Source organism: Polyodon spathula, chromosome 26, assembly GCF_017654505.1.
Source record: "Polyodon spathula isolate WHYD16114869_AA chromosome 26, ASM1765450v1, whole genome shotgun sequence".
In the NCBI taxonomy this organism is placed as follows: Eukaryota; Metazoa; Chordata; class Actinopteri; order Acipenseriformes; family Polyodontidae; genus Polyodon; species Polyodon spathula.
The window spans coordinates 16,534,780-16,550,250 of NC_054559.1; the positions used below are offsets into that span (position 1 = coordinate 16,534,780).

At 43.8% G+C, this 15,471-nt stretch overlaps 1 protein-coding gene across 2 annotated transcripts in view; it reads left to right on the forward strand.

Moving 5' to 3' along the window:
• LOC121300716 (guanine nucleotide-binding protein G(I)/G(S)/G(O) subunit gamma-7) overlaps positions 1 to 15,471 on the forward strand; it is a 65,720-nt gene that overhangs the window by 36,450 nt on the left and 13,799 nt on the right. Inside the window, exons 1-2 of one of the 2 annotated variants that reach the window (XM_041229444.1) lie at positions 1,703 to 1,797; positions 8,119 to 8,154. The gene's annotated coding sequence lies outside the window, so the exon portion shown is untranslated. Of the gene's footprint in view, positions 1 to 1,702; positions 1,798 to 8,118; positions 8,155 to 15,471 lie in introns of those variants that run through there. The other variant, XM_041229443.1, reaches the window with a different exon arrangement.

A 15,471-nucleotide genomic window follows, 5' to 3' on the forward strand; every position in this document is an offset into this window, starting at 1 on the left:
GTCCTCGGTTTGAGTAGCTCAGCGGTTAGGGTGAGGGGATGCAGTGTGGAAGGTCCTGGGTTTGAGTAGCTCAGTGATTAGGGTGCTGGGCTGCAGTCACTGAACTCTGTATAAAGTTGTCTCACTCTATAGATGAGCAACCCTTTAATTAGTGTGACGCATAGCAATTATTTTTCTCGATAATGATGCCTGAAGTCATTTTCTCCTTTGTAATGTTCCCTATGATTAGTCAAAGATCACCCTGCCTATGTATCAGCTACATTGTGTAACCAGTCAAGCAGCTCAGTTACATTCACTGAAACTATGGCTTTTTTTTTTACCAGCATTGTGCACGCCTTCATTGATTCATCTGCAGAGCTTTGAAGAAAAGAGACAAGCAAGGGTGTTAAAAGGCTGCAGCTGTCTGTGACAAGCGCGTTTCCGTGGTAACAACAAAGGCCCTACCACTTGTGCAGAGTGAAGTGGAATTCTCCTCTTTCATGTCTTGTACGTATGTCAGAACCGGACGCACGCTACGCTGCGTGTGCGGGGGAGAGGAGGGGGAGGCTGGTGACGAACTGACGTCGAGTTTCTGATTTGCACATTTTGTAAGTGGCTAGCTCTCTATGGGTAACAAACTTCCGCTTGTGTCCTAATTACGCTGTGATAACTACACGGATGTCCTCCAAGGGGATACCATCAGAATCAGTACTAGCGAGGGAGAGGGTTGTGCCCAGGTGCCCTGCATCCTCTAGCATGGGCTGTTATTGTATGACGTGCTTTGATTCTGTAAATTGGTCCTGATTTTGTAAAAAAAATGAATTATTCGGAATTCGGAGGCAGGTTGCTGTGCTATGCTGTGCCTGTATTGTGAAGTGCACAGTGTCCTGTACATCGCGGGAGATACAGATTAATTCTAAAGAACTTTGGCTGGGCAAGAGGACCATGAAGCAAAGCTTAAGCTCAAAGCTGAGCTCACTTAAAGTGCAGAGAAAGCACTGTGAAACCATAAGAGACATGGGTCAACTGTACATATTGACTTATAAATCACACTTTAATACAAAAAAGAAAACAATACAAATTGAATCCCATTGTCCGGAATGTTCTGAAACCTGGCACTTTCACTGGCTTCATGTTTTTATAATATAGTATTCTTTTTACCTTACTAACCAAATAAATAAATAAACCCTGCTTTGTCATTACAGCGCAGTCGCAGGAGAAAAAAGGCAGCAGTTTGTGTACATGGACGTTCTGAAATGAGGTTAAGGTTTATATCATAGCAGCTGCAGTGAGAAGGTTTTGTTGTTCTGTACAGTAGGTAAGTGTATCCACTTGAGAGTGTGCAGTCCAGCGGCCTGCCTGCCTGCCTCCCTACCAGAACAGAAGGGGATGCTTTGTGAGTGGGTGTATTGTTCTGTTTTCTTACACAGTCTGCTGTTTGCTGCAGCCGCTCATCCCACTGTTGTGCGTAAGGAGGGTCTTGTAGTGCGTGACGGTAAGGGGGGGTGTTGTCACGGTGACGCTGTGGGGGGGAATTACCCTGCAAGTGGGTGGAAGAACGAGGAGAGAGAGAAAGAACCAGAAACTCCACACTGTACAGGAGAGGCGTGTTGATTGGGCATGTGAAATGTGTCTTTGTGCTGATATTTTATCAGTGGGGGAAGACCGCAGGAGTGACATTTAACTTTAAGGGTTTTCTTTCGGTGTCAGGTTGGCTTTGTGGCTAGTGTGGTAGATCTGCGTGTAGGTGGTTCTGAAGTGACGGGTCACACAGGATCTGTGGGAGCTCCTTCACTCTCTGGGCTGGGTTTGAATCAGGTTGGTGAAATTAGTTTGACAGTGTTTACATTAGAGGACAGTGGTCCATGTCACATAACCAGCATGTAATTCAGAACTGTAATATATGTTTTTTTGTCCACTCAAGCCTGTGAACATACAGATTTATACCAAGAAGGTCCATGCATTTTATATTTGGCAGATTCATAATTTATTATAGGTCAACTTCTCCACTTTTACACAGACCGTCAGACAGTTGTTTTCTTTCATAGCAGAAAGAGCCAGATCTGGCCCTCAGGATTACTTTTGATATTCAACTGGAAAATGAAGTCCGTATGAGCAATACAATTTACAAGTACCACAATTAAAACAAACTGAAACCAAATATTAAAATCCTCAGAATAAATGGACCCCTCTGGTAGATAGTGATGTTGGAGACGGGACTGGAGCCTCTTGTTCTCTCTGCCTGTCTCAAGGCCAGTTCAATCTCAGAGTCCCTGGACTGATGTGCCTGCAACAGATAGGCTGTATTGGAATAGCTGGGTACAGCAGATTCTTGCACTGTGCTGCGTCACACCCAGCCGGAGTGCTGCTTCCTGCTGGAACTCCCAGTCTCTTAACCCTTTCAGTGCACGAGCCCCAGTGAACACACCTTGCCCTCGATCGAAACGTTTAAATGCACACTGTACTTGGATTCAAGATGCCTATTTTAGGAATTAATTCCCAAAGCCTCTATATGTGCCTCGTCCTTTCAGAGGAAGTACAAAACTCTCATTTACAGTTTCATTAGGGCAGGGTGGCACTTCATGTTTTAAATGGAGTTGGAAATTGACTCTCTGTCATACAAAAACAGTACAGGGGAGTCAAATACTGGTGGTTCAACTGCACGATAATAAAGGGAGCAGTGAAGGTGTTGGTGCTTATTAAAGGACTGTGCCTATCTAATGTCAGGAATCTGATGCAAGGACTCTTACGTACGGTTATTTGGTGCTGGAGGGCAGAGGTCAAGTATTTTCTATTCTGATCGCATTCCTTTCAAAGTCTGAATCTTTGAGTATTCCTATCCCCTTCGTACACCAGGAAAGCCCAGGCTGAAATGTGTATTGAAAGCCGCACGTTTCCACTGAACCCACTGACAGGTTCCTCCTTAGCCCTTATTTGGTCATCTTGCAGTTTCTTCTTCCTGAAGTAGGCTGCCAACACTGTGTGGCAAGATACTGTCTTGGAGTTATATTACGCAGTACAGTGCCTATCAAATCTGAACCATGCTATGCATCATAATGAGAAACATGCTGAATGCAACTTCAGTGTCGCAGCGCTGCCTGCTTTTATTGCAGATAGAGAAAGCACCAAAGACGAGGCAGATTCTCAGGAAGGCATTGGTACAGATTACGAGCCTTTCGTTACAATCACTAACATGAACGAGGGCTTCTTTCCTGCTAAGTGGTCCTGCATAGTCAGAGGCAACTGGATCTTCACAAATTAGCAGATAAAGTGCGTCCTGAATTGAAAGCTTGTGCCTTCCCCTAATCTCAGGCAAAGAGGTTTATACACCACAACCCCTGTGTTTTAGTCCTAGAATCATGTTGGCCTGATTTCATTGACACTCTCTCCGTGACCTTTGACACTTACAATGCTTTCAACCCAGCAAAACTAGCACCAATTACGATTCACCTTTTCATCTTTTAGGCTTTTCTGTTAGTACCAATACACAACGACCACATACTTTACCACACTGCAGTAAATACAAATTCAAACACCCCCTTTGATCAGCACACTTGGAATGAAGCTCCTGGGCTCTGAATCTCTTCCTTTCAGCCTGTCTGGATTATTGGCACAGGGCAGGTGTGTGTTTCACGGACACTTCTGGTGGCTGTCAGTTAACGGCTAACTATAGTGAGTTAGCAAGCTTTCCCTTTCCAGATGTCTGTGTGATGAGTTTTCTTCTGTGTGCCTGCTAATTGAAAAGTGGAGTTTCAGTGATCTAATCCATTTCCACGAAGCCTTCCTAGAAACCCAGCTGTTCCCAGAGGACTGATCCCAGAGGACTGATCCCACCCACTCTAGGGCATGACGTGTGTAATTTAATAAAGTCAAAACATGATGCAAGAATCCCACTTTTTGGAATTTATATTTTCTTAATGACATGTTTTTATATTGCATGCCACTTAATAGAAATAGAGGAACATTTTAAACACAACCTGAGGAAGTTTCTAGCTAATGAAATAACCTGCTGTGCACTACAGAGTGTAGATCTCATTTAGAAAATTGTATTTGGTATAAATAATGTACATCTCCAGGAGAAAGAAGCAAAGCAAGTAAAGCATGCAACAGAGATTTATTTAACAAGCATGGAAAATCCAAATCCAAATATTTTAAAATAAAAATACAAATACTGCAGCCCAAAGATGGCTGTTTCTGACAACCTGTAAAATGTAGTTCATCTTGCACCAGCAGCTGTGGTTTAGTAGGTCTCTCTCTTCCTCCCTCCCTCTCTCGCTCTCTCACTCTCTCTCTCCTTCCCTCCCTCTCTCTTGATCTCACTCTCTCTCTCCCTCTCGCTCTTGCTCTTTCTCTCTCTCCCCTTCCCTCCCTCTATTGATCTCTTTCTCTCTCTCCCTCTCTCTCTCTTGCTCTCTTCCTCACTCTCTTGCTCTCTCTCTCCCTTTCCCTCTTTCTCTCCCTCGCTCTCCCTCTCCCTCTCTTTTGCTCGCTCCCTCACTCTTTTGCTCTCTCTCTGTCCCTTTCCCTCTCTCTCTTCTTCTCTCTCTGTCTTTCTTATTCAATAGGGCAGTAGGCAGCAGTGCATTGTGGGCGGGTCCTTGAGGCTCGTGGTTCACAGTGTTCTTGCTGAAGAGCGTTTGACGGGCACGCACGTGTCTTTGTTTCGTCGCTCAGAAAGCAGCAGCCCACATGCTCTTTAACAACTTCGCATCTTTGAAAGGTCAGTTTCCGACAGCCTATGTGTCTGACACTGCACTACTGCACAGCACAGTGAGCATTCACCTGCTGGATCCCTGCCCATGGTAACAAGCTCTGTTACCCCAGTCAGGGAATGCCTGCTGCAGAGGCTGGGATGGCTGCTAATAACAGAGAATTTAATTACAAATAAAAATATATATTTATCTAAACCTGAGCTGCTGTTAAAGTTTAAGCAAGTGAGATAATCACTGCTCTGATTGAGTACTATAGGAAACTATAAGAAACTATAGTAATGCTTAAGTACACACATAAACAATCACACACAAATTCACAGAATCCCCCCTCAAACATACAGTCACTTAGACACACACACATACCCAAATACACACGCACACAGCCTCAAAAGCAAGTGCACAGTGTTTAACAGTGGTGGTTTCACTGGGTGGTCACACATCAAACCCATCTGCGTGGCTTCCTTCCTTCCTGCGTTCGTGGCACGGAGTGCAGTGCGTCACTGGGACAGATTCCACTGCCTGGCTCGAGTGATCAGGCAGCAGAATGCACTGGGCCTGGTCATAGCTTTGAGCTCCCCAACTCTCCCCTGGCATCATGGCCCTGACCCCTGATGGCTGTCACAGGTAGGGGGGTTCAGTCTGCTCAAAGCCTGGAAAGTTGGCTTATGTTGTCTCTCTGTTTTGGAATCTATGAACACCCTGTACTGTACATTTCCAGCCCTTGTTTTTGTTGTTTTTTCAAAGCTTGGTGGTCAGTGCTAAAAATAGAACCAGCTTGCTTTCCAAAACTGGTCCCCTCTCTCTGACAACTTGTGGATGGAACTGTGTGTGTCAGGTTGCTGTTTCCTTGCTGAGGTGGGGGCCCACGTTGAGTGAACACCCGCATGAAAGGAAGTCTCCAGGAAATGGCTGAAAATGGAGGAGTTTATTCTTCCACTCTGGAAAGAGCTTTGCCTGGTTTTCCAAAAAAGTACCATATAAATGTACTGGGTCAGTTATGAAGTCAGAGCGTACAGAAGGCATGCTTACCCCTTACTGCTGCAGGTAGTGCCAGGGGGATTACCCATTTAGACAGCTTCAAAGAGGGAGTGATGTAAACAAACTGGAAACTCAACAGTGTGTGTCTCTGATGAAGCAGCATGCCCCAGATATTTTCACAGGATACCCATGAAACCCCTTGATAAGTAGCATCCTTCAATGTTTTTTCTCACAGCGTCCTTTTAAAGTAGTCAGCTGACATTTTTGAATAAGCAGCCAGCACAATGAAGCTGCGATCATTATTATTCCAAACCCTTTTCGAAGTGAATGTTATATTAAGAGGGCTGGGTGAAGGGCTGCATTGACAAGCCACTCTCCTCACTTTCCATAGTGTGTAAAGGTTCCAATAGTGAATAATATTCAGTCCTTCAATAGATAACCATCTAACGCCCCATCACTGTGTGGGGACAATAAGGGAGTAGGCTTGGCATTCTCACCAAATGAGACATCAATGAGGTCCCATCTGTTTGCAAATCCCACAGCGCTTTTAAATCAAGGGACCATCTAATTAGTACTCTACCATGGGCACTTCCAACAGTTACTTTGAAGTTACTCATGTTAATCAGACATTCTGCATTGTGCAGCCTTGGTAGAAAGTGATCCAGTTTATTGTTCCACTAAACTACAAGTACGTGTGTGAGTGTCTGTGCATGTTCGTGTGTGTCTGTGGGGGTGGTGCATGTGTCTGTGCCTGTGTGAGTGTCTGTGCATGTTCGTGTGTGTCTGTGGGGGGGGGTGCGTGTGTCTGTGCGTGTGTGTGTGTGTGTGTGTGTGTGTGTGTGTGTGTGTGTGTGTGTGTGTGCGTGTGTCTGTGCGTGTGTGAGTCTGCGTGTTCGTGTGTGTCTGTGGGGGTGGTGCATGTGTCTGTGCGTGTGTGAGTGTCTGTGCATGTTCGTGTGTGTGTGGGTGTGTGTGGTGTGTGTGTGTGTGTGTGTGTGTGTGTGTGTGTGTGGGTGTGTGTGTCTGTGCGTGTGTGAGTCTGCGTGTTCGTGTGTGTCTGTGGGGGTGGTGCATGTGTCTGTGCGTGTGTGAGTGTCTGTGCATGTTCATGTGTGTCTGTGGGGGGGTGCGTGTGTCTGTGCGTGTGTGTGTGTGTGTGTGTGTGTGTGTCGTGTGTGGGGGGTGTGTGTGTCTGTGCGTGTGTGAGTCTGTGCGTGTTCGTGTGTGTCTGTGGGGGTGGTGCATGTGTCTGTGCGTGTGTGAGTGTCTGTGCATGTTCGTGTGTGTCTGTGGGGGGGGTGCGTGTGTCTGTGCGTGTGTGTGTGTGTGTGTGTGTGTGTGTGTGTGGGTGTGGTGTGTGTGTGTGTGTGTGTGTGTGTGTGTGTGTGTGTGTGTGTGTGTGTGTGTGTGTGTGTGTGTCTGTGTGTGTGTGTGTGTGTGCGTGTGTGTGTGTGTGTGTGTCTGTGTGTGTGCGTGTGTGCTGTGTGTGTGTGTGTGTGTCTGTGTGTGTGTGAGTGTCTGTGCGTGTTCGTGTGTGTCTGTGGGGGGGTGCGTGTGTCTGTGCGTGTGTGAGTGTCTGTGCATGTTCGTGTGTGTCTGTGTGTCTGTGGGGGGGGTGCGTGTGTCTGTGTGTGTGTGTGTGTGTGTGTGTGTGTGTGTGTGTGGGTGTGTGTGTGTGTGTGTCTGTGGGTGTGCGTGTGTCTGTGCGTGTGTGAGTGTCTGTGCATGTTCGTATGTGTGTGTGTCTGTGGGGGGGGTGTGTGCGTGTGTCTGTGCGTGTGTGAGTGTCTGTGCATGTTCGTGTGTGTGTGTGTGTCTGTGGGTGTGTGTGTGTGTGTCTGTGCGTGTGTGAGTGTCTGTGCATGTTCGTGTGTGTGTGTGTGTCTGTGGGGGGGTGCGTGTGTCTGTGCGTGTGTGAGTGTCTGTGCATGTTTGTGTGTGTCTGGGGGGGTGTGTGTGTGTGTGTGTGTCTGTGGAGGGGGGGGTGTGCGTGTGTCTGTGCGTGTCCACTTTTGATGTTTTCATCCTTGCACTTTCAAGCCCACTAGCTTTCATATTCATGTCAGCCCCAAGCTGTTTCACAACACCTGGCCTCAGAGAGGTTACAGCTTGGGTAGTCCCATACCTCCGGGGTGAAAGTCTGCTGATATCTCACCAGGGAAGGTGTTGAAGGAAATGTCCATTCTGTGCCAAACTTGCAAAATGTGTAAAACCGTTTTGATCAGCAGGATTGTGTACTATTGCAAAACGTGTGCTAATGACCCTTCATTCTCATCTACAGCTTGCAGCAGGGAAGTTGCTCTGCATGTTTCTCAATGTTTCCCCACACTGCATGTGACATATTAACCCTCCTAGGTCTGATCCACTCTGCTCCCATCAGGGAGGCCTGTATGAGCCCAGGGCCAGCAAGTCTCTCTGGAATGTAACATCTATCTTCTTTCGTTTTTAGGAACTGCCAGACAAAGATCTGACAAAGATCCAAAAGGTAAGTAATTGATCTCAGTTGAAAGTTGTGCATGCGAAGATGAAGACTGTTTCAAGGTGTGCTCTTGCACTTCCTGTTCGTATTTCCTGCAGCCAGGGAGGGAGAGTGTGTCTGTCGGGTCCAGGACCTGCTGGGAAAGAAAAGAGCACGAAAACGTCTTCCTTGTTGATATTGATGTTCTGCACGGTTTCCTGTGTGAACTGCAGTGGACAAAGTGCTTTGATGACAAATAACTATTGCCATGACCAAAAGCTGTGCATCACCTAGAATCTTACGATTTGAGACATTCATTTAAAAACCAAAAAGTATATGAACGTACATTTTTTTAAACATCATGCAGTCAAAGAAACTACAAAATGATTTTGCAAAGTTTACCGGAAGCCATAATAGTAGTACAGTATTTCATGTAATATTTCAAAATTTCACATTTTTCAATTTGTTAGTTTTCGTAAAGTATATGGGAAAACTACAAAGTGGTGTGTAATTCAATGTGTTAGCGTAACACTATTCAGCAGGTTTCATTGGACTTTATGAAGCTACATTTCTTAATTCTTTAAGTTGATGCAAAACTTTTGGACATACCTGTACTAGGTGTGTTAAATAAAGGTATATAAACTTGAGGCTACAGCCATGTAACGAGAGCTGCAGTGACGTGTTCGTCTGGAATACAAACGAGCCCTTTTTATGGTGATGGTGGGGTTGCAAACTCTTATCTCGTGACATATAGGTATAGATAAGGACCCCTGTTTTTTCCTTTAACATACTGTAAAATAAACAGCTGTCCGACTTAATAGGTCTCAGATTGAATCAATGTCTGCTTTTAAGAATAGGCTATATTTAGGCAGAAATAATGTAGACAAGAAGGTTAGTTGCATTTTTCCCCTTTATTTCTTGCAAGTGTGCATATACTGGTTTTTTTTGTTTGTTTTTGTTTTTAAGATATCCTGTTTCTAAACTAGATTTTAGATAAGAGATCAAATACTTTCTCTTGCTTGGTCTGTCTTTATTGTACCTCACAAAGTGGAAGTAATAGGTGATGTTTTTGGTGGATCAATGAATAGATTTGTATTTAATAGATTAAACGTAATTCACCTCTGCTTGTCTGAGCAATGTAATAACAGAGAAACTGTGATATCGGCCTATTGCATGTGCTATAGAGTAAGGAGTCCGAGGTGCTAGAATCAGTGCCATAATGTTCAGAGCCCACATTTTTTAAAACACTGCAGTGGAAAAGAGGTGTGTTTGTCTGCTTTTTTTAACTTGAGCTCGAATCCCCATTGACTATCATTGAGCTCGAAACAGCCTGTTAGCCAACAGTATCTAAAAGTTAAGAACGATGGCGTAGTCGAGCCAGAATAATAGGCAAGCTAGCTAAGTCACATGACTCGCATCTCCCCACACGACAAAAGAGCATTAGGAACAACTTCTAATACAAACTACTTCTTTAAGATGACTGCAACTGTGCATCAATGATGACTGTGTGCCGGAATGAGATAAATGCATGTTATGTGTGTTACTAGAAGTTCAGTATACATGTACAATGTGAATTGGTATACTAATTCTTGTTTAAGAAAATCAGTATTTTACTGGCGTTCCCCTACCCTGAGATTTAGGACTACAACACTGCTTTTAAAGTATATGAATAAAAAATTATTTCAGCATTGCAGGCATTGAAAATGACTTCTCGTCGAAATATTTGTCATTGCCCTTTAACACGCTTCTCTTAGTGTTTCTAAATTTAGAGAAGAAAGGTTGACCTCTACAGACAGAGCACCTGAAATGCCAAGGAATCACGGGACATGATACTTCTGTTTTAGCGAGTCGTCCTCGAGACCATGACTTTCAAATCAAACACAAAATGTCTCGTTTTCAATCATTCGACAACACCTGTACAGAAATGTTCGTTAATGATCAACAAGACGAGAATACTTTAAAAAAAAAAAATGACGTAAAGCTGGTACATTCATAGCTCAGAGAAACTGGAGAGGAATTAAAATTAAAACAAGGTAAAGACAACCATCCAAATAAAGCTGAAGCGCTAACAGATAACGACATAGAACGTCTGTGCAGACACTACACACACACTGAAGCAGAAACCCTCAGTACCATTTAGAAGGACTGTGTGGGAGAAGATTAATTCCTGTGGCGTGTCAGAGTGGCTGGATAGGACTCCTCATTCGTGCATATACCTGTATGCAAATCAGTCACCTCTGTTGATTCTCCCAGCCCCGGCGCTTTGCATATTCCAGGCAGTCCTGTTCACTGCCTGAACAGAGCTGTGCCCCGACCCAGTAACAGTACGATTTAACTCTTCTATTGTGTAACAGTCTCAGCCTTTCCACATTTTCCTTTGGGCCTGAATTATAAGTTACCTGCACAAAAGGTGCCTAAAAGCCACTAATATAATATAATATAATATATATATAATATAATATAATATAATATAATATGCACTGGCAGGGTTGAATTATATGCTGCTTTAGTATGATTAATGCATTGAGTCTAACATTTCAACATTCAGGCTAGTTTGTATATTTTACTTCTGATTTTTGATGGTGGATTGAAGCTTTTTTAAATTTCAGGTTTATTTTATTTTATTTTTTTATAATTGTATAAGGCATATGCATTAGTTTGTGTTGAAATAATTCATTATTATCCACTGTTTTATTCAATGCTTGATTTCCTTTGGGTTCCTGATCTCTGGTACCTGGCACCTAAAAATGTATATGCTGCATATCAATTAAATATCAATTAAACAGAAAAGTGCAAAATAGAAAAAAATGACCTTCAGAATGACAATGCTCACTGCAGAACAGGGGTTCTAAACCTTTTTTTAATCACCCCCACAATAGAAGGAACTATAAATCACCCCCTCCGAAATCAACCAATCACAGTGAAGTATTTGCTAAAATTCCAGTTCGTCTTGTCTGCATACAGATGCCATCCCGTGCAGAGAACACCACGGTTAATTCCAGTGTTCAAAAATTCATTCTTTCTGAAAAATGTTGTTGAATTTGACACTAGTTGCTCCAATGAAAATATTACCAAATTGCTACAAACTTCTAAAAATAGGCTTTCTCCATTTGTCATTAGCCAGCACGTCACCACAGGGCCGAGCTACCTGTGCAGGTATTTCTCAGCAGCGGACATTTCCAGGGGAGCAGGTGCAGGCAGGCAGCTGCACCATTCCAGAGAGCAGGAAGAAGATGCCCCAGAGCTGTAGCACTGCCTACAGTGCGTCACCACATTCCTAATCAAATCACATGATACCAGTCTGCAAACCAACGCTGTAGCTCTAAATCCTACAGAGAATATCACTTGTAAAAGGTATCCTGCACAACACAACAAGATATAGTTTTAACCTGGGCAGTCCAACTATACTCCTGTGTGTCCCCCTGCATCAGGAGCTGCCTGCTTCCAACACTGCATATCTTCTTAAAACTAATGTAATCCACACTGTCTGATGCAAAACTTAGTGCGGTAGATGCATGCAGGAGGCTATGCAGAATGATGGCAAAGCTACTGAATTATGTCCAGTAACTCTGTGCCTAAAACTTTCCCCAGCTTCAAACTGCCTTGACATTGTACTTACCTGACCAGGTGCAAACCTCCTGACCATGGGGTAAACACCATCTAACAAGATCAAGGTCATTCCAACCCTATTATACTCCATATGGAACCCGATCAGATTGTGAGCCAAATACATGCTTGGTTTTGGACGTACTGTAGCTTCCATGCAGAGTACTGAACTGGCTGAACAGGTGAAAACATGCTTATAGAAAGACCAACACAGTCACATCATGTTATTGTCTGTTATATATGTATTTAAAAATAGATAGATAAAGGAAACATCCTGGGGAAGAGAGTTCTGTTTGCCCTTGTTATGAAACTCCAAGGCTTGGCTTTAAAGGCATAGCTGCAGTTGTGGTGCTGTTAGTAGGCTGGGCACACATTAATTAATTAACACACTTAAGCTGGTGGGTATTAATAAAACATGTTTATTACGCAACACCAAACAATGTAGCCCCTCGGTTTCCCTTGCTTGCACAATGAGAGTGTCAGACAATAACACTCTGACAGTGATATTTAATGGAGAACATGATCAAACCAACTCAAACTCACTTCAATTTTATAAGCGATTGTTTGGACAGCGTTTCTTGATTTGAAATCAACACATCAACGAATCGATGTGCACCTTTAATAACCACAGACAAACACTTATTGAAGGCAGCTACTCAGAGGATGCAAGCATCAGCACGGCCCTAGCATGCCTAGTTTGATATTCAGGAAAGTTCCATGCAAATGATATTGCGTTTAAGCCATCAGAACAGACCAGGCTTTGGGAATGAGGTCCCGTGTGGAGGCTCTGACACTTTGTTTCCACGTTCTGGTTTCCTGGTATGGGATTTCTTCCTGTACAGGTCAGGTCATTTGCTTGTTGCTCAGTTGACAGCCTGGGGTTTCCCGGAGAGTTGAGAGCTGAGCTAATAAACTGAAACTCAAGACATGTGGAAACTGAAACCAGTGACACAGATGGGAATTCTGTTTACTCGCAGGCTTGTTTAGAGAGTCGGTCAGTACAGTAGTCAGTGCTGCTGTTTGATGGATACTGTCTGTCTTTAGGTGTTGTGACTATAATAAGCAGTCAGAGCACTAAAAATATAGGGCCCTATCTATGTTTTGTGTGCTACTTTTTCATGTTTTTTTTTACAACAATTCACATTTCTGTAGTGCCTTTCATCATAAGGATCCCAAAGCCGTTCACGCACAGAACAATTAAACCATTGCATTTAAAAGCAGCCTAATACAGAATTTGATCGAAACGGAAACTAAACAAGTCATTTAAAAATGTAGTTTTAATTGTAAAATTCGGGAAAACCAAGATAATTGTAAACTTGGAGCCAGGAGGAAGGGCTGCCCTCAGCCATAGATTTCCCCCTAAAAAAAAAAAAAGTAAAATATGTGAGTAGGGGGGTTATCCTTACCTGAGTGCTGAGTGGTTCGTATTTAGTTCTGCGGGGTACGTGGTCGGGTTTGAGAGGCTGGGCTCTCTCCCTCGGTGCAGTCATGCTCTGGGGGACGGGCCGTGTCTCAGCTGCTGATTTTCATTAAATTCAATATTTGGGGGTTAGGTGGCAGAGTGCCACTATGGAGAGCGTTAAATATTTTTCATTATTCATTCATGGTTTGGCGGCCTTGTCATTTCGGGGGGAGGTGGCCACAGCCACTTCCTAACTGCGGCACAGGGAGGCATGTATCTGTTCGTATATTTCCAGCGGGCCTCGCGTCGGGCACCTGCGGACGAGACCTCCGGCCAAATATATATTTCACTCTGGCCCTGAGCACCCTTCACAGTCATAAATCATCTACAATTACAATCACTATCATCATCATTCATTCATGCCATCACTTAAGCGGATTCTCCGTGCTGAAAAAGCTAGTCTGTAGAAACAGCACAATTAAGAGTCTAAAACACAAATTTTCTCAAATTAGAAGTAATTTTATGTTGTGAAAGCACACCATTAACACTCAAGTGTTGTTTGTGAATATGGGTTAGAGTAGTACATGCAGGCTTTTACAGTATATGAGACCTTGTACATAATGACCAGCTTTAGGGAAGAGTGATTTGCTTTATTTGCAGGTTTGCATGTGCAATACACATACATATATGAATGACACAGCTGTATCTTGCACTTGCTTGCTTCACGCTGTATGGTGAAGCCCGCTGGTTCTGGATGAGGTCCAATCTGCTGGAAGCACAATCCAGTCTGAGCTTGCTGCTGGTTCTGCTGCTGCTGTGTTAGAAACCTGGCGCCAGGCCAGGCCAACGTGACTTTGCTGTTCCTGTTTCCCAAAAATGGAAGCATGTAAACAGTGCTTGTATCTGACTGTGTTTACCGGAAGAGTGTGGGCATTGAATTGATAGCTCTGCTCACATGACTACGGTGCAAACTCATTGTGCTTTCCCTGGGGGGGCGGGGGTGGGCTGTGAATACACACACTGCTTGACAAAGCAAGCCATCCCGTGCAGTGTGTTGTCAGACAAGGAGAGGCAATACTAAGATTGCATGTGTTTTCAGGAAAACGGCAGGCATTGTTTGTACTCCAGAGTGTTTACAAACAGTAGTATCGCAGTTTTACCGATTTACATTTTCAAACTGTGTTACAAATGAGAAATTATGGGATGACACACACACACGCCACACACACATGTGTTTGTACTGCTATTTGGGGACACTGCATTCACAATCATGTTTTTAGGATTCTTAACCCCAAGCCATAAAAACTGTCCAGAAGTTTGTATTTTCAGGAGTCACTGTATTTGTATGTAATGCTTCTATAACCATGTGACTTTCTTATTGGCACCAAACTCTCATTACACATCTAGGGGTATTTGAATTGATTCTAAAAATAAGTTATTTTGAAAGTGTTTTTTCATTTTCAAAACATCCTTCCCAGGACCTCGTGTTTTCAAACAATGCTTTCGCTTTGACTGATTTCCCAAGGAGTGTGGGAGTGGGCAGTGGGCCCAGGCTCGCATGACTCTGACACTCCGAGCTGATTGAAAGGTTTGTTCACATGGCCGGGGTGAGTGGTCTACACATTGTTCAGGATGTATAGAGTTCTGCAGCGTACTGTCTGTTTTTTTGTAGAATGCCCACCCCCACAAATACATTGTCCTACAAAAAGAACGAACAGCATGATGAACTGACAAAATGTAATAGAATGAACCCAAATAGAAAAAGTCCTAAATACGTAAACCACTGCAAAGGCTTGATCATTGATGGTTGATCCTGTGCTTTGACAGATCAGCAGATGGCTCAGCACCACCACATTTGAGGATAATTTGTACTCAAGTAATATAGTCTACTGTTTACTTCAGTTTTCCATAGTTCAGCCTTCTGGGTACTTTATCAGAAAGAAAGCGGACCTGGTTGACAGTCCAGTTTGTTCAATTTCCCTCCTGCAACTCCTGCTTGAAAAACACCATTCCCACGAGCCTGGTTCTTCTGTACCCAAGACCTACCACTGCATTCAAGGGAAGATTGTATTCCATTCATTTACTCTCTGTATTTCCCTTAAGTATGTGGTCTTAACCCAGTCGTCCCTCCAAATAGTGGAAAATCTTTTCAGGACTTGCTTCTAGCCACAAGCTGAACATTTCAGTGAGTGCAGAATAAGATGAATACACAGAGAGTGATCCTCTTGCACACTGACTATCCTGGTATCTCTGAATAGATCACCATCACCTTGCTTTTAATGATCTGTCAGCCCCACAAGTGCTGTTTCCCCGCTACACTTCCTATTGGCTCCCTG